Here is a 20,686-nt window from a genome sequence, read left to right on the forward strand (position 1 = left end):
TTGCTGGGGTCGAGTCACAGCTCCTGGCTCCTGTGTGTGTACTTACCTGTGTGTTGTTGCTGGGGTCGAGTCACAGCTCCTGGCTCCTGTGTGTGTACTTACCTGTGTGTTGTTGCTGGGGTCGAGTCACAGCTCCTGGCTCCTGTGTGTGTACTTACCTGTGTGTTGTTGCTGGGGTCGAGTCACAGCTCCTGGCTCCTGTGTGTGTACTTACCTGTGTGTTGTTGCTGGGGTCGAGTCACAGCTCCTGGCTCCTGTGTGTGTACTTACCTGTGTGTTGTTGCTGGGGTCGAGTCACAGCTCCTGGCTCCTGTGTGTGTACTTACCTGTGTGTTGTTGCTGGGGTCGAGTCACAGCTCCTGGCTCCTGTGTGTGTACTTACCTGTGTGTTGTTGCTGGGGTCGAGTCACAGCTCCTGGCTCCTTTGTGTGTACTTACCTGTGTGTTGTTGCTGGGGTCGAGTCACAGCTCCTGACTCCTGTGTGTGTACTTACCTGTGTGTTGTTGCTGGGGTCGAGTCACGCTCCTGGCTCCTGTGTGTGTACTTACCTGTGTGTTGTTGCTGGGGTCGAGTCACAGCTCCTGGCTCCTGTGTGTGTACTTACCTGTGTGTTGTTGCTGGGGTCGAGTCACAGCTCCTGGCTCCTGTGTGTGCGTACTCACCTGTGTGTGGTTACTGGGGTCGAGTCACAGCTCCTGGCTCCTGTGTGTGTTCTCACCTGTGTGTGGTTGCTGGGGTCGAGTCACAGCTCCAGTGCGTGTGTACTCACCTGTGTGTGGTTGCTGGGGTCGAGTCACAGTTCCTGGCTCCTGTGTGTGTGTACTCACCTGTGTGTGGTTGCTGGGGTCGAGTCACAGCTCCTGGCTCCTGTGTGTGTGTACTCACCTGTGTGTGGTTGCTGGGGTCGAGTCACAGCTCCTGGCTCCTGTGTGTGTGTACTCACCTGTGTGTGGTTGCTGGGGTCGAGTCACAGCTCCTTGCTCCTGTGTGTGTGTACTCACCTGTGTGTGGTTGCTGGGATCGAGTCACAGCTCCTGGCTCCTGTGTGTGTGTAATCACCTGTGTGTGGTTGCTGGGGTCGAGTCACAGCTCCTTGCTCCTGTGTGTGTGTACTCGCCTGTGTGTGGATGCTGGGGTCGAGTCACAGCTCCTGGGTCTTGTGTGTGTACTCATCCGTGTGTACTTGCAGGGGTCGGGTCACAGCTCCTGGCTCGTGTGTGTGTGTGTGTGTGTGTGTGTGTGTACTCACCTGTGTGTGGTTGCAGGGGTCGAGTCACAGCTCCTGGCTCCTGTGTGTGTGTACCCGCCTGTGTGTGGTTGCAGTGGTCGAATCACAGCTTCTGGCACCTGTGTGTGTACTCACCTGTGTGTTGTTGCTGGGGTCGAGTCACAGCTCCTGGCTCCTGTGTGTGTACTCACCTGTGTGTGGCTGCTGGGGTCGAGTCACAGCTCATGGCTACTGTGTGTGTGTGTACTCACCTGTGTGTGTACTCACCTGTGTGTGGTTGCTGGGGTCGAGTCACAGCTCCTGGCTACTGTGTGTGTGTGTACTTACCTGTGTGTGGTTGCTGCGGTTGAGTCACAGCTCCTGGCTCCTGTGTGTGTGTGTGTGTACTTACCTGTGTGTGGTTGCTGGGGTCGAGTCAAAGCTCCTGGCTCCTGTGTGTGTGTGTGTACTTACCTGTGTGTGGTTGCTGGGGGTCGATTCACAGCTCCTGGCTCCTGTGTGTGTGCTTACCTGTGTTTGGTTGCTGGGGTCGAGTCACAGCTCCTGGTCCTGTGTGTGTACTTACCTGTGTGTGGTTGCTGGGGTCGAGTCACAGCTCCTGGCTCCTGTGTGTGTACTTACCTGTGTGTGGTTGCTGGGGTCGAGTCGCAGCTCCTGGCTCCTGTGTGTGTACTTACCTGTGTGGTTGCTGGGGTCGCGTCACAGCTCCTGTCTCCTATGTGTGTACTTACCTGTGTGTGGTTGCTGGGGTCGAGTCACAGCTCCTGGCTCCTGTGTGTGTGTGTGTGTGTGTACTTACCTGTGTGTTGTTGCTGGGGTCGAGTCACAGCTCCTGGCTCCTGTGTGTGTACTTACCTGTGTGTGGTTGCTGGGGTCGAGTCACAGCTCCTTGCTCCTGTGTGTGTACTCACCTGTGTGTTGTTGCTGGGGTCGAGTCACAGCTCCTAGCTCCTGTGTGTGTGTACTCACTTGTGTGTGGTTGCTGGGGTCGAGTCACAGCTCCTGGCTCCTGTGTGTGTTCTCACCTGTGTGTGGTTGCTGGGGTCGACTCACAGCTCCTGTGCGTGTGTACTCACCTGTGTGTGGTTGCTGGGGTCGAGTCACAGTTCCTGGCTCCTGTGTGTGTGTACTCACCCGTGTGTGGTTGCTGGGGTCGAGTCACAGCTCCTGGCTCCTGTGTGTGTGTACTCACCTGTGTGTGGTTGCTGGGGTCGAGTCACAGCTCCTGGCTCCTGTGTGTGTGTACTCACCTGTGTGTGGTTGCTGGTTTCGAGTCACAGCTCCTTGGTCCTGTGTGTGTGTACTCACCTGTGTGTGGTTGCTGGGGTCGAGTCACAGCTCCTTGTTCCTGTGTGTGTGTACTCACCTGTGTGTGGTTGCTGGGGTCGAGTCACAGCTCCTGGGTCTTGTGTGTGTACTCATCTGTGTGTAATTGCAGGGGTCGAGTCACAGCTCCTGGCTCGTGTGTGTGTGTGTGTGTGTGTGTGTGTGTGTGTGTGTGTGTGTGTGTGTGTGTGTGTGTGTACTCACCTTTGTGTGGTTGCAGGGGTCGAGTCACAGCTCCTGGCTCCTGTGTGTGTGTACTCACCTGTGTGTGGTTTCAGTGGTCGAATCACAGCTTCTGGCTCCTGTGTATGTGTGTGTGTGTGTTTCTGTCTGTCTTTGTGCATATCTATATGTGTTTGCTTATGTGTGTGCGTTCGTGTGTGCTTATGTGTATGTGTATGTGTGTGTATGTGAGTACATGTGCGTATGTGTGTACACGTGCGTGTATGCAGTGGTTTATTGACAATAGAGCTGAGTGACCTTTCGTTGGCAGCGCTCTCTAAAAGCTTCCTTCCGAACCCAGGCACTGCTGACAGCCACGGGTGACACCACTGCTGACAGCCAGGGCTGACACCACTGCTAGCAGCCACGGCTAACAGGCACAGCCGACAGCACGGCTGACAGGCACGGCTGACACCACTGTTGAAAGCCACGGCTGACACCACTGCTGACAGCCACGGCTGACACCACTGCTAGCAGCCTCGGCTAACAGGCACAGCCGACAGCACGGCTGACAGGCACGGCTGACACCACTGTTGAAAGCCACGGCTGACAGCCACGGCTAACAGGCACGTCAGACAGCACGGCTGAAACGCTCTGCAGATAGCCACGGCTGACAGAACTGATAACAGGCTCAGCTAACAGACACTGCTGACAGTGCTGATAAGTTCTAACACAGCTGATAACTCCTACTGGACACAGGTTATTATTTAGACTGAGACGCGCTAAACCCGTAGGATACATATAACGTCTGCGAAACGAGTCTTATTAAAAGGAAACGAAAGACAGCTCCAATTCCTTGAATCAAGAGATCGTGGCTGGTAGTAGAAGGACTCAGATTAAATCTTGGAGACATTAAAGATTTTCTCCTAAAATTTACAAGAACAGACAAGATAAACAAGAAAACAAAAAAACAGGAAGAGTTAACAAAGAGAATAAGTTAACTGTAATTATTTGTTGTTTCCCACTGCTGTTATTTTTTATTTGTTTTTGTTTACCTTTCTTTTCAGACTTTATTGATCAAATACACAGCTTTGCGAGTAGGTACGACAAGGCCCGTAAGGCCAGGAAGTGTGTGTGTGTGTGTGTGTGTGTGTGTGTGTGTGTGTGCGTGTGTGTGTGTGTGTGTGTGTGTGTGTGTGTGTGTGTGTGTGTGTGTTTGTGTGTGTGTGTGTGTTTGTGTGTGTGTGTGTGTTTGTGTGTGTGTGTGTTTGTGTGTGTGTGTGTGTAGAAGAAAAGCAGGGTCAAGAGCGTCAGGAGAGTCAGGAGATTCGACCCCTGCAGCTACAGTTAGGCGAGTACAGGAGGGTGAAGTTCAACCCCGTGGTACTGGGATCACGGGTCAGGTGAGTCACCTCTGTCACCCTTGGTCAAAGGTTATATTCTAGGCTGGAGGCTGTTCCGGTTGGTAATGGCTGTGTTTGACCCGGTTATTGGGGAATGGGGGGTAGGGGGGGTTGGGGGTGAGGGAAAGAGACAGTAAGATAGAGCGAGCGAGCGAGCGAGAGAGAGAGAGAGAGAGAGAGAGAGAGAGAGAGTACTTGTGTATATATGGGAATATAGGAGAAAGATTGCAAGAGAGACTTCGAAGTCCAGACAAGAACTATCTTCTGCCTAGATGAAGGACTATCGTGTACTATCTAGGAGTGAGTGTCAAGGACAAAAAAACAAAAGGCTCTCTACCTCCACTCCCTCCGGTAACTGCCGACATGAAAACAGAAAAAAGCATGCCATACCACACTGAAAATTAACATTTACTTTACGGGAGAGAGAGAGAGAGATTGATGGTCGACGTAGACTACAATATCTCTACTAAATTAACATTGTTACTACCTTAACTACCTCTCTCTTTCTTCTCTGTACCTCTCCAGTGATGGTACCAGCTTGGTAGCTCTTCTCTGTACCTCTCCAGTGATGGTACCAGCTTGGTAGCTCTTCTCTGTACCTCTCCAGTGATGGTACCAGCTTGATAGCTCTTCTCTGTACCTCTCCAGTGATGGTACCAGCTTGGCAGCTCTTCTCTGTACCTCTCCAGTGATGGTACCAACTTGGTAGCTCTTCTCTGTACCTCTCCAGTGATGGTACCAGCTTGGTAGCTCTTCTCTGTACCTCTCCAGTGATGGTACCAGCTTGGTAGCTCTTCTCTGTACCTCTCCAGTGATGGTACCAGCTTGGTAGCTCTTCTCTGTACCTCTCCAGTGATGGTACCAGCTTGGTAGCTCTTCTCTGTACCTCTCCAGTGATGGTACCAGCTTGGTAGCTCTTCTCTGTACCCTTTGTACCCTCTTCGCCTTCTGTGTAATTTGGAGACCAAACCTGGGCAGCATATTTCTAGACGTGATCTAACAAGTGTCTGATGCAGTCACTGTAACGTCTGATGTTCGGTGTTCTAAGTTTTTAGCAACGAAATCTGCTGCTCTTAAAATTATTTGTTCAGGTCTAGATTATTTGTTCAGGTGTAGATTATTTGTACAGGTGTAGATTATTCGTTCAGGTGTAGATTATTTGTTCAGGTGTAGATTATTTGTTCAGGTGTAGACTATTTGTTCAGGTGAAGATTATTTGTTCAGGTGAAGATTATTTGTTCAGGTGTAGATTATTCGTTCAGGTGTAGATTATTTGTTCAGGTGAAGATTATTTGTTCAGGTGTAGATTATTCGTTCAGGTGTAGATTATTTGTTCAGGTGTAGATTATTTGTTCAGGTGCAGATTATTTGTTCAGGTGTAGATTATTCGTTCAGGTGTAGATTATTTGTTCAGGTGTAGATTATTTGTTCAGGTGTAGATTATTTGTTCAGGTGTAGATTATTTGTTCAGGTGTAGATTATTTGTTCAGGTGTAGATTATTTGTTCAGGTGTAGATTATTCGTTCAGGTGTAGATTATTTGTTCAGGTGTAGATTATTTGTTCAGGTGAAGATTATTTGTTCAGGTGAAGATTATTTGTTCAGGTGAAGATTATTTGTTCAGGTGTAGATTATTCGTTCAGGTGTAGATTATTTGTTCAGGTGTAGATTATTTGTTCAGGTGTAGATTATTTGTTCAGGTGTAGATTATTTGTTCAGGTGAAGATTATTTGTTCAGGTGTAGATTATTTGTTCAGGTGTAGATTATTTGTTCAGGTGTAGATTATTTGTTCAGGTGTAGATTATTTGTTCAGGTGTAGATTATTTGTTCAGGTGTAGATTATTTGTTCAGGTGTAGATTATTTGTTCAGGTGTAGATTATTTGTTCAGGTGAAGATTATTTGTTCAGGTGAAGATTATTTGTTCAGGTGTAGATTATTTGTTCAGGTATAGATTATTTGTTCAGGTGTAGATTATTTGTTCAGGTGTAGATTATTTGTTCAGGTGTAGATTATTTGTTCAGGTGTAGATTATTTGTTCAGGTGTAGATTATTTGTTCAGGTGTAGATTATTTGTTCAGGTGTAGATTATTTGTTCAGGTGTAGATTATTTGTTCAAGGGAAAAGACTTTGGACTTTGAGTGGCAACCATATTAAGATATATTTTCTTAATTCGGTCACTTAATGGGGTTTTACCCATGGTCTGGTCTGGGGCCGGAGGACAGGGCCCATGGTCTGGTCTGGGGCCGAAGGACAGGGCCCATGGTCTGGTCTGGGGCCGGAGGACAGGGCCCATGGTCTGGTCTGGGGCCGGAGGACAGGGCCCATGGTCTGGTCTGGGGCCGGAGAACAGGGCCCATGGTCTGGTCTGGGGCCGGAGGACAGGGCCCATGGTCTGGTCTGGGGCCGGAGGACAGGGCCCATGGTCTGGTCTGGGGCCGGAGGACAGGGCCCATGGTCTGGTCTGGGGCCGGAGGACAGGGCCCATGGTCTGGTCTGGGGCCGGAGGACAGGGCCCATGGTCTGGTCTGGGGCCGGAGGACAGGGCCCATGGTCTGGTCTGGGGCCGGAGGACAGGGCCCATGGTCTGGTCTGGGGCCGGAGGACAGGGCCCATGGTCTGGTCTGGGGCCGGAGGACAGGGCCCATGGTCTGGTCTGGGGCCGGAGGACAGGGCCCATGGTCTGGTCTGGGGCCGGAGGACAGGGCCCATGGTCTGGTCTGGGGCCGGAGGACAGGGCCCATGGTCTGGTCTGGGGCCGGAGGACAGGGCCCATGGTCTGGTCTGGGGCCGGAGGACAGGGCCCATGGTCTCATCTGAGGCCGGAGGACAGGGCCAATGGTCTGGTCTGGGGCCGGAGGACAGGGCCAATGGTCTGGTCTGGGGCCGGAGGACAGGGCCAATGGTCTGGTCTGGGGCCGGAGGACAGGGCCCATGGTCTGCTCTGGGGCCGGAGGACAGGACCCATAGTTTGATCTGGGGCCGGAGGACAGGGCCCATGGTCTGGTCTGGGGCCGGAGGACAGGGCCCATGGTCTGGTCTGGGGCCGGAGGACAGGGCCCATGGTCTGATCTGGGGCCGGAGGACAGGGCCCATGGTCTGGTCTGGGGCCGGAGGACAGGGCCCATAGTCTGATCAGGGGCCGGAGGACAGGGCCCATGGTCTGATCTGGGGCCGGAGGACAGGGCCCATAGTCTGATGTGGGGCCGGAGGACAGGGCCAATGGTCTGGTCTGGGGCCGGAGGACAGGGCCCATGGTCTGATCTGGGGCCGGAGGACAGGGCTGATGGTCTGGTCTGGGGCCGGAGGACAGAGCCCATGGTCTGATCTGGGGCCGGAGGACAGGGCTCATGGTCTGGTCTGGGGCCGGAGGACAGGGCCCTTGGTCTGATCTGGGGCTGGAGGACAGGGCCCATGGTCTGGTCTGGAGCCGGAGGACAGGGCCCATAGTCTGGTCTGGGGCTGGAGGACATGGCCCATGGTCTGATCTGGGGCCGGAGGACAGGGCCCATGGTCTGATCTGGGGCCGGAGGACAGGGCCCATGGTCTGGTCTGGGGCCGGAGGACAGGGCCCATGATCTGGTCTGGGACCGTAGGACAGGGCCCATGGTCTGGTCTGGGACCGTAGGACAGGGCCCATGGTCTGGTCTGGGACCGTAGGACAGGGCCCATGGTCTGGTCTGGGACCGTAGGACAGGGCCCATGGTCTGGTCTGGGACCGTAGGACAGGGCCCATGGTCTGGTCTGGGACCGTAGGACAGGGCCCTACGAGTAGCTATTTTATTCATTTAGGATTGTTAGTGCCAATGAATAATTATATTTGAAATATAATTATTATTATTATTATTATTATTATTATTATTATTATTATTATTATTATTATTATTATTATTATTATTATTATTATTATTTTTATTAAAATTATTATTATTATTATTATTATTAAAATTATAATTATTATTATTATTATTATTATTATTATTATTATTATTATTATTATTATTATTATTATTATTAAAATTTTTATCATTTTTATTATTATTACTGAAATTATTAATATTATCATTATAATTATTATTAATTTATGGCTTCCACCTATTTTTCTCTAACAAGGAGAGGGGAGAAGGGAGTAAGGTTAACGATATGAGGGGAAAGGGGAAAAGGGAGTTGTTAGAGGGGATCTAAGGACAGTAGAGACGCTATAATTTTTGTCTCCCCTTCCCTTCTAAATAAAAACTTCCCCCTTACTGTCCGTCCCCCTCCCTTTCCCTTGGCATTTATGTCTCTCTCTCTCATTCCTTCCCCTCTTCCCTCGTCTCAATAATTTGTCACATCCGAATTTTTGTAATTGCTTTGTGTCCTTGCTTCTGCGGCCTCAGATTAATCAGTTTTTTTTTTTCTCTCTTCTTCCTGTTTTCTCTTGGAGAAAGTCCCCAGTTTTTGTGAAGTTCCTCGTTTTCTACGGATATTTTTGTTTTATTATTGCTGCTAATGGAACTTTGCGTTTCTCTATAAGCAACGCATTTCAAAAATCAGGAATTATGTGTTTTTTTTTTGAGTGATCGTGGTGTCCAATTCCTATTGATTCGTTGGTTAATGGGGTTTAAAGCCTATCTACTACACGATGGCCATTAGGGCTGCTAGTCATCAGTTCACCACCAGTCAAGAATACTTTAAAACAGTGATTAATGTAAACTCTCAGTGTATATACACTGAAATATATACACTTCTCAGTGTTTATATCCTCCAAACTCCCTTAAAATTATGTGAAGGATTTGTGTACATGACATGTATATGATTTGCTATCGAAATCTTAAGCTTCCATGACACTGATTTGATCTCTGATCACATCATCACTCGTCCAGGGCGACGATATATGATCGGGAATCCCGTCTAGGGCGATGGAATCAGACATGGAAACCCGTTCAGGGCTACGAAATATAACATTGAAACCTTTCCAGGGGGATGGAATATGACAGGGAAACCTGTCCAGGGCGACGAAATATGACGCTGAATCCTATCCAGGGAGAGGAAATATGACAGTGAAACCTGTCCAGGGCGTTGAAATATGACACTGATCATACTGAGCTTTGAAAATGTCGTTCATTTCATTGATGTCAACTGTGTATGACTCTTCTCTAAGTTCAGGTGGTTTATACAGATCTTTTATACTTGTAAAAAGTAATTCTGTGTTTATTTGTCAGGTGTTTAATATTTTTGAGTGTGTGTGTTTCTTCTGTGCTTCCTTCGTTTGATATGAATAGCTTCTGTTCTATCCGATTCCCATACCAGGCCTAAACTGCCGAAAATAGGCCAGTAGAGTAGGCCTCCTACCGCCTTCCTCCTGCTTAGATCTCCTTTACGGTGCCAGTCTCTTCGTGCCATCCCCATCTTTCTTCTTCTGTAAAGGTCTTCAACGTCCTCAGCATGATCTCCACCTTGGCTATCTTACCGAGACACATTTCACATCACCTTGCCTCTCTGAGACACATTTCACATCACCTTGGCTCTCTGAGACACATTTCACATCACCTTGCCTCTCTGAGACACATTTCACATCACCTTGCCTCTCTGAGACACATTTCACATCACCTTGCTTCTCTGAGACACATTTCACATCACCTTGCCTCTCTGAGACACATTTCACATCACCTTGCCTCTCTGAGACACATTTCACATCACCTTACCTCTCTGAGACACATTTCACATCACCTTGCCTCTCTGAGACACATTTCACATCACCTTGCCTCTCTGAGACACATTTCACATCACCTTGGCTCTCTGAGACACATTTCACATCACCTTGCCTCTCTGAGACACATTTCACATCACCTTGGCTCTCTGAGACACATTTCACATCACCTTGCCTCTCTGAGACACATTTCACATCACCTTGCCTCTCTGAGACACATTTCACATCACCTTGCCTCTCTGAGACACATTTCACATCACCTTGCCTCTCTGAGACACATTTCACATCACCTTGCCTCTCTGAGACACATTTCACATCACCTTGCCTCTCTGAGACACATTTCACATCACCTTGCCTCTCTGAGACACATTTCACATCACCTTACCTCTCTGAGACACATTTCACATCACCTTGCCTCTCTGAGACACATTTCACATCACCTTGCCTCTCTGAGACACATTTCACATCACCTTACCTCTCTGAGACACATTTCACATCACCTTGCCTCTCTGAGACACATTTCACATCACCTTGCCTCTCTGAGACACATTTCACATCACCTTGCCTCTCTGAGACACATTTCACATCACCTTGGTTCTCTGAGACACATTTCACATCACCTTGCCTCTCTGAGACACATTTCACATCACCTTGCCTCTCTGAGACACATTTCACATCACCTTGCCTCTCTGAGACACATTTCACATCACCTTGCCTCTCTGAGACACATTTCACATCACCTTGCCTCTCTGAGACACATTTCACATCACCTTGCCTCTCTGAGACACATTTCACATCACCTTGCCTCTCTGAGACACATTTCACATCACCTTACCTCTCTGAGACACATTTCACATCACCTTGCCTCTCTGAGACACATTTCACATCACCTTGCCTCTCTGAGACACATTTCACATCACCTTACCTCTCTGAGACACATTTCACATCACCTTGCCTCTCTGAGACACATTTCACATCACCTTGCCTCTCTGAGACACATTTCACATCACCTTGCCTCTCTGAGACACATTTCACATTATTTACTGAGATTTTGTGTATTTTCAGTCAGTTTGACTGCGGTGTTAAAATGCTCAGGTCACTTTCCCCGATGAAAGTGACCTGGTTTCTCTTTATTCTGTGCAGCAAATTTTCTGATTGTTGCTGTTGGTAAAATTACCAATCATCTTCTCACCTTGTCTGTTGTTTAGGCAGGTGTGGCTACTGTTGGTTTACACAGTATGGCAGGTGTGGCTACTGTTGGTTCACACAATATGACAGGTGTGGCTACTGTTGGTTCACACAATATGACAGGTGTGGCTACTGTTGGTTCACACAATATGACAGGTGTGGCTACTGTTGGTTCACACAATATGACAGGTGTGGCTACTGTTGGTTCACACAATATGACAGGTGTGGCTACTGTTGGTTCACACAATATGACAGGTGTGGCTACTGTTGGTTCACACAATATGACAGGTGTGGCTACTGTTGGTTCACACAATATGACAGGTGTGGCTACTGTTGGTTCACACAATATGACAGGTGTGGCTACTGTTGGTTCACACAATATGACAGGTGTGGCTACTGTTGGTTCACACAATATGACAGGTGTGGCTACTGTTGGTTCACACAATATGACAGGTGTGGCTACTGTTGGTTCACACAATATGACAGGTGTGGCTACTGTTGGTTCACACAATATGACAGGTGTGGCTACTGTTGGTTTACACAGTATGGCAGGTGTGGCTACTGTTGGTTTACACAGTATGGCAGGTGTGGCTACTGTTGGTTCACACAGTATGACAGGTGTGGCTACTGTTGGTTCACACAGTATGACAGGTGTGGCTACTGTTGGTTCACACAATATGACAGGTGTGGCTACTGTTGGTTCACACAATATGACAGGTGTGGCTACTGTTGGTTCACACAATATGACAGGTGTGGCTACTGTTGGTTCACACAATATGACAGGTGTGGCTACTGTTGGTTCACACAATATGACAGGTGTGGCTACTGTTGGTTCACACAATATGACAGGTGTGGCTACTGTTGGTTCACACAATATGACAGGTGTGGCTACTGTTGGTTCACACAATATGACAGGTGTGGCTACTGTTGGTTCACACAGTATGACAGGTGTGGCTACTGTTGGTTCACACAGTATGACAGGTGTGGCTACTGTTGTTCTGTACAGTGTGACTGGTAGCTGCAATGTTTTGATATAGTGTATATACACTAAGTGTATATACACTGCGATGTATATATATCTCTTAGTGAATATATACACCAACAGATGTATATATCTCTAAGTATATACACACCGAGAGGTATATATCTCTCAGTGAATATATTCTCATTGTTCCTCCTCGTTTCTCCCTCTCATCATTTCTCCCATCATTTTCTCCCCTCACTTCGTCCCCTCGTCTTCCTTCTTCCTTCCCTCTTCCCCCCTTCATCATGCTTCCTCTCATTATTCTTTCTTTTTTTTCTTTTAATATCAATAGGTTTTAAATGCTCCCTCGTCTACTTCTGAGTCCCATCGTTCGTGCCTCTTGTTTCCCCTTGTTTGTGCCTCTTGTTTCCCCTCCTTCGTGCCTCTTGTTTCCCCTTCTTTGTGCCTCTTGTTTCCCCTCCTTCGTGCCTCTTGTTTCCATTCGTTCGTGTCTCTTGCTTCCCCTCGTTCTTGCCTCTTGCTTCCCCTCGTTCTTGCCTCTTGCTTCCCCTCGTTCTTGCCTCTTGCTTCCCCTCGTTCGTTCAAGAGAACTACTCTAGTTAGAGTCGTTCCCTTGAACGGATCTACTTAAACTTCCTACTCGTTTCTGTAACATTGCAAGCTCCTGATGATGCGTTGATTGCAACACGAAAGGCCTAAAGATATCATTCAACTTCTCCTGTGGTTGTAATATATATATATATATATATATATATATATATATATATATATATATATATATATATATATATATATAGTATATATATATATATATATATATATATATATATATATATATTTCATTCCTGTGTAGTAGCACCCATTTGTTCTTTGTTCTTCCTCTTTGTTCTCGCCTCACATTTTGTTCTATCTTCCTGTTTCTGTCTGTTTCCTGTTGTATCGTGTCCTCCTGGTGATCTTTTTTTCTATTGTTTTCCTCGGCATTTTCCCCCGTGTTCTCATCTTCTTCTTTCACACAATGTTCAACCTTACATGGCTCTGTATTTCCATCTTCTCCGTTCTCCTTATTCTCTCTCTCTCTCTCTCTCTCTCTCTCTCTCTCTCTCTCTCTCTCTCTCTCTCTCTCTCTCTCTCTCTCTCTCTCTCTCTCTCTCTCTCTCTCTCTCTCTCTCTCTCTCTCTCTCTCTCTCTCTCTACATGATATAAAGTACCCAATGCACTCTTTAAAGAATGCACTGTACCCTTTTCAGAGTACATTGCACCACTTAAAGGATACAATAACCAATGTACACTTTAAAGAGGATATTGTACACTTCTAAACTGTACACTATAACTTCTAAAGCGTTCATTGTACCCTTTAAAGTATACAATAAATACTTTAAGTTGTACGGTAACCTTAAAGTGTACAATACATCCCTTAAAGTGTACAATACATCCTTTAAAGTGTACGATACATCCTTTAAAGTGTACAATACATCCTTTAAAGTGTACAATACATCCTTTAAAGTGTACAATATATCTTTTAAAGTGTACAAAACATCCTTTAAAGTGTACAATACATCCTTTAAAGTGTACAATACATCCTTTAATGTGTACAATACATCCTTTAAAGTGTACAAAAATCCTTTAAAGTGTACAATACATCCCTTAAAGTGTACAATACATAATTTAAAATGTACAATACATCCTTTAAAATGTACAATACATCCTTTAAAATGTACAATACATCCTTTAAAATGTACAATACATCCTTTAAAATGTACAGTGCATCCTTTTAAATTAAAGGTAACACACAGACTTCAGAGACTTAGTGTACTCCTTGTATATGGTACAATAAACATTCAGAAAATACAATACACCCTTTATAAAAAATACATCTTCTAAAAATACAATACACCTTTACCAGCTACAATACATCTTAAAAATACAATTCACAATTAAAAGATACAATACAATTGTGTAATACAATTCGTCCTCCATAGGCTACAATACGTATTTTTATATTAAATACAATTCACCTTGTAATATATACAGTATCCAGTGTATATGCTACAGTGCGACCTGCATAAGATGCAATCTAACTAGCAAGAGCTACAGTACTACCTGTATAAGATATAATTCATCTAGTTAGAGCTACAGTATACACTGTATGCAGTTGAGAATACTTTATAGAGGCAGGTACCTAGTGAGGTACCTGGTATGGTACCTGGTGAGGTACCTGGTGAGGTACCTGGTGAGGTACCTGGTGAGGTACTTGGTGAGGTACCTGTGAGGTACCTGTGAGGTACCTAGTGAGGTACCTGGTGAGGTACATGGTTAGGTACCTAGTGAGGTACCTGTGAGGTACCTTGTGAGGTACCTGGTGAGGTACATGGTTAGGTACCTAGTGAGGTACCTGTGAGGTACCTGGTGAGGTATCTGTGAGGTACATAGGTACCTAGTGAGGTACCTGGTGAGGCACCTGGTGGCTGTACTAGGGGTTAATATCATGCGGTAACTGGTGCGCATCCACCTTGGAGTGAGCGCAGCGTGACGCGTGCAACGTGCGTTCATCCATGCGCGTACACACGGATATGAGCGTCCAGATGGCGGCGGCGGTGGCGGGTCGGAGATGGCGGGGAAGGCGGCGGCAGCGGCGGCTGCGTCGGGTAACATCTATGTGCTTACACATAGGAGTGTATATGCGCGTACGTGCGTATAAATATGGATGTACGCATGCGCAGGCACGATCGTAGGAGGTGTGCAGTCATGTGACACACACACACGCACACACACACACACACACACACACACACACACACACACACACACACACACACACACACGCACACACACACACAGTGGCAGTAAGGCAGTGGAATAGCCTAGAAAATGACGTAGTGGAGGCAGGAACCATACACAGTTTTAAGACGAGGTTTGATAAAGCTCATGGAGCGGGGAGAGAGAGGGCCTAGTAGCAACCGGTGAAGAGGCGGGGCCAGGAGCTAGGACTCGACCCCTGCAACCACAAATAGGTGAGTACAAATAGGTGAGTACACACACACACACACACACACACACACACACACACACACACACACACACACACACACCGGACGGTAGAATCTCCCAAGCTGCCATAAGAATGTACAGTGAAGCTTGTTAAACGTTATGCACTCTGGCAAGGATGACCATCTTATCGTCTTCAAGAAGTAAGATGACACACACAAACTTAATACACTCATAATATATTTATCTTTACCTTGCTGAATAAGATACATGTTCAAGACCTGCTCTTGTAGAGGTTTCGCCCTCCTGTGCCTTCATCAGTACAATATATGGATATAGAAATATTAACAACAAAGACTGGTAGATAAGGTAATCAGTCCCTGATACATAATTGCACTGAAGACGTTGTGGATGAACAGGAGAACACACGGTTCGAGTCCCCGTCTATTCTTTTGCTTGCTCTAATGGTATTTCATTTCCATTTTGGGTTTGTTGAGAGTAACCTTGCTTAAAATAGTTCCACTAACAGTCTGATTGATCAGGGCCTGATGCATCGGGAGGCCTGATCGTGGACCGGGTAGCGGGGGTGTTGACCCCCGGAATACCCTCCAGGTAGACTCCAGGTAGATCCTGGTCTGAGACCTATGCGCCGGGGTGATGGTCTCTGGGGGTCACCAACCTGGTCTCACCTATGACTTAAAATGATCCAAAAATCGACATTTTTCGTACACTGGTCATTTTTTGTAATTAATATATTTAGAGTGATATTATTTTACTGTCTGTCTAAAAAATATTTGTTTAAATATTTTTGACTTTCATTGCAATAAATTTCTGGTCGACGTTATTTTAATATATTATCTATTGTTATTTTATTTTTGTTGTCTCGATAGCACCTGCTGGTTACCATGGCAACTCAGGTGTGAAGACACACACACACACACACACACACACACACACACACACGCACACACATTTAAAGTGTACAATACATCCCTTAAAGTGTACAATACATCCTTTAAAGTGTACAATACATCCTTTAAAGTGTACAATACATCCCTTAAAGTGTACAATACATCCTTTAAAGTGAGTACACACACACACACACACACACACACACACACACACACACACACACACACACACACACACACACACACACACACACACACATACACACACACACACACGAATATTTCTTCAGTCACAGAGTTGTCAGGAAGTGGAATAGCCTGGGTAGTGATATAGTGAAGGCAGGATCCATACATAGCTTTAAGAACAGGTATGATAAAGCTCACGGAGAGGGAAGAGTGACCGGGTAGCGGCCAGGTGAAGAGGCGGGGCCAGGAGCTGTGACTCGACCCCCGCAACCTCAACTAGATGAGTACAACTAGGTGAGTACCCAGGTAGTGGAGGCAGGAACCATACATAGCTTAAAGATGAGGTATGATAAAGCTCATGGAGCAGGGAGAGAGAGGACCTAGTAGCACTTAGTGAAGAGGCGAGGCCAGGAGCTGAGTCTCGATCCCTGCAACCACAATTAGGTGAATACAATTAGGTGAACACACACACACACACACACACACACACACACACACACACACACACACACACACACACACACACACACACACACACATACACACACACACACACACACACACACACACACACACACACACACACACACACACACACACACAAACAAACACACACACACACACACACACACACACACACACACACACACATACACACACACACACACACACACACAGGACCCAGTAGCGATCAGTGAAGAGGCGGGGCCAGGAGCTGAGTCTCGACTCCTGCAACCACAATTAGGTGAGTACACACACACACACAAAGGGTGGTAAATAACGAGAATGAACAAGATAAGGTGAAGACAAAGTCAGTACACAGTTTCAAGAGTAGCTATGATAGGGTCCACGAGACCAGCTACCAATAACGCCGGCGACTGAGACTTAAGCAGCGCCAGCAGTTCGACTCTCTCCCTCGTCAACAGTTTCCCGAGTACAAGATCCTACACTGATAGGAACGCCATCGCACAGGTGTTCAGGGTAACTACGTCAAGGTAACTTCAAGTAGGTAGTTGGTAGGTAAGACACATAGGCAACAGTTAGGCAACTTTATTCCGAAACGTTTCGCCTACATAGTAGGCTTCTTCAGTCGAATACAGAAAGTAGGCAGGAACAGTAGAGATGTGAAGACGATGTAATCAGTCCATCACCCTTGAAGTCGTAGTTACAACTACGCAATTAGATACAAAATCATTATTTGTGCAAAAGCAACGATGTAAGTGAACCTTGATACACACCAGCGAGAAAATGAAGAAAGTTCCTTGCTTGTGCAAGCTAAATGAATGCTGTGGTTGCTTGCTCAGTGTATTTACTCTCTCTCTCTCTCTCTCTCTCTCTCTCTCTCTCTCTCTCTCTCTCTCTCTCTCTGTCCAAAATAAAAACTAAATATGTAATTTTTAAACACTCACACATTGCGTGTGTGTGTGCGTGTGTGTGTGCGCGCGCGTGTATGTATGTGTGTGTGTGTGTGTGTGTGTGTGTGTGTGTGTGTGTGTGTGTGTGTGTGTGTGTGTGTGTGTGTGTGTGTGTGTGTGTGCTCACACTCCTCTAGCCTGCACATGTAACTTTCTAAGCACTAACTGAGCGTGCATTTCGATAATTTCATCCAATTTACAGATAAATATCTTTGCTATGTCCCTTAAACCTCAGGTATGCCACGATAGACGATCTTCAAGAGAGAGAGAGAGAGAGAGAGAGAGAGAGAGAGAGAGAGAACTTAAAATGAGCTGATGTAGGTAACAGCTTATAGCTTGTAACTAATATTAGGATCCCTTAACCTAACCTTAGAGATAGATATAGATAGATAGAGAGAGAGAGAGAAAAAAAGATAGAGAAAACAGTGAGGGGAGTGGGAAAGGAAGAGGGTTGGAGAGGGAGAGAGAGGGACAGAACTTCAGCCCTCTCCTTTAAACCTTTTGTTTACAATACAATGTGGGAACTTAACCCTCGTGTCATCTGAGCTGCAATTATACCTTCCTGTACCTCCTCTCACCGTCTCCAGGACCTAGTACTACTGCACTAGTACTTTCTACTGCTACTACTACTATTATTATTACTAATATTGCTACTACTACTACTACAGCTGCTGCTGCTGCTGCAACAAGACCTCTTGCTACTACTACTACCGTTAATACTACTGTTGCTAATGCTGCTGCTACTACTACTACTACTACTACTACTACTACTACTACTACTACTACTACTGCTGCTGCTGCTGCTGCTGCTGCTGTTGCTGTTGCTGCAACAAAACCTCCTGCTACTACTGCAGCAGTACCTCTTCATACTGCTACTAATACAGCAGTAAAATCTCCTACAACTGCTGCAACAGTACCTTCTACACTACTACTTCTGCAGGACCTGCTACCACAGCAGTAATACCTGCTACCACTGCTACGACTGTTTGGCCTCCTGCTGCTGCTGCAGCATGCAAAAACAAGAAGTTGCGTGATATAGCAAAGTTCTGCTTAAACTTGCAGATCGACCTCTCACGTAAGTCTTGTAACTTGCTAATCAATGGTTCCTGTTACTCGAGGATCGACATAGCCATCGAAACGAGAAAAATATAAAAAAAAATCACGAGACTGTGTTTTACTAACAATCTTGTAGCAACTCGGTGATGTGGGGAAATGCAAAGAGAAAAAAAATCAGACTTGAAACTCGTCTTCCCAAAACGACAGTGACAAGCAAAATCATTTCCTTCATAATATTAACACTGGACTCTAAAGACCTGAGAATCACTGCAAATTACCTCGTTTCATCTTCGTTTTAAAGGATAGATGCTTCTCTGTCCTCCTTCACCGCTCATTTAGGGTAATTTCAAACAAGCATTTCCAAGAAATCGGCGTACCTCAGGGCTGTGCGTTAAGCCACACGTTGTTTTCTGCCTTAATGAACCCTTCAGAGCAAATCTCGAACAGAAAACCTGAGAAGAGTTTTAAGATCGTGAGCTGTGAAAATCTCTCAGAGCTAAAAAAAAAAAAAAAGGTATAAACAATAATATGTGGGACAAGGAAGCTAAATATTCAATACCGAAGCAACAATGCATAACTGATGATCTAAATAGGACCTACATAGTTCTAAATAGGACCTACATAGTTCTAAATAGGACCTACATAGTTCTAAATAGGACCTACATAGTTCTAAATAGGACCTACATAGTTCTAAATAGGACCTACATAGTTCTAAATAGGACCTACACAGTTCTAAATAGGACCTACACAGTTCTAAATAGGGCCCACACAGTTCTAAATAGGACCTACAAAGTTCTAAATAGGACCTACAAAGTTCTAAATAGGACCTACAAAGTTCTAAATAGGACCTACAAAGTTCTAAATAGGACCTACAGAATTCTAAATAGGACCTACAAAGTTCTAAATAGGACCTACAAAATTCTAAATAGGACCTACAAAGTTCTAAACAGGACCTACACAGTTGTAAATAGAAATAATAGCAATAATAGTAATAATAATAATGATAATAATAGTTAAAATAATAATAATGAAAATAATAATAGTAAAATTAACAATAATAATAATAATAATAATAATAATAATAATAATAATAGGCACTACACAATTTTAATTAGAACTACACAGAGTTTTAATAGGACCTACAAAGTTCTAAATAGGACCTACAAAGTTCTAAATAGGACCTACAAAGTTCTAAATAGGACCCACACAGTTCTAAATATGAATTAGACAGCTCTTACTAGGATACGCACAGTTCTAAATTGAACTAGGCAGTTCTAAATACGACCTATACAGTTCTAAATAGGCACTAAACAGTTGTAGGACCTACACAATTTTCCAACATCTCTGGGGATCTCGGGAGATTTTATCTCTCCTCTCAGCATCCCTGGGGATCTCGGGAGATTTTATCTCTCCTCTCAGCATCCCTGGGGAACTCGGGAGATTTTATCTCTCCTCTCAGCATCCCTGGGGAACTCGGGAGATTTTATCTCTCCTCTCAGCATCCCTGGGGATCTCGGGAGATTTTATCTCTCCTCTCAGCATCCCTGGGGAACTCGGGAGATTTTATCTATCCTCTCAGCATCCCTGGGGATCTCGGGAGATTTTATCTCTCCTCTCAGCATCCCTGGGGAACTCGGGAGATTTTATCTCTCCTCTCAGCATCCCTGGGGAACTCGGGAGATTTTATCTCTCCTCTCAGCCGTATAATTATACATAAACATGTATTTTGTATTTTCTGTATAGCTCGATGAAGCTCTGCACTGAGCGAAACGTTGACTGTGAATGTAAAGCTCTTGTGATATATAAATTTTTGGGCGAAGTTGAAAGGCTTCAAAAATCGTAATTTGACCTTAAGAAAACAATTTTTTCTTTACCTTCTTCTATGGGTTAAACCGCAGCTTAAGATTTAAGTTCTAAGAAGACTTTGATAGTTTCAAACTTAAGTTACATTCAGCAACTTCTCGAAGTAGTGACAGAAAGATTACTTCAGTATTTTTAAGGTTCTGGTAATGCTGGCATTGAGGTGAAGGTGGCGTAGCAGGGGACCGCTGTAGGTGAACCATTCAAGACATAATTACTCCTTCAGGTGGGTGCTCAGGTGAAGACCTCATCCTGCCTGCTGCAGAAGGGCATTCATACTTGCTGGC

The sequence above is a fragment of the Cherax quadricarinatus genome, chromosome 64 (genome assembly GCF_038502225.1).
Source record: "Cherax quadricarinatus isolate ZL_2023a chromosome 64, ASM3850222v1, whole genome shotgun sequence".
Classification (NCBI taxonomy): Eukaryota; Metazoa; Arthropoda; class Malacostraca; order Decapoda; family Parastacidae; genus Cherax; species Cherax quadricarinatus.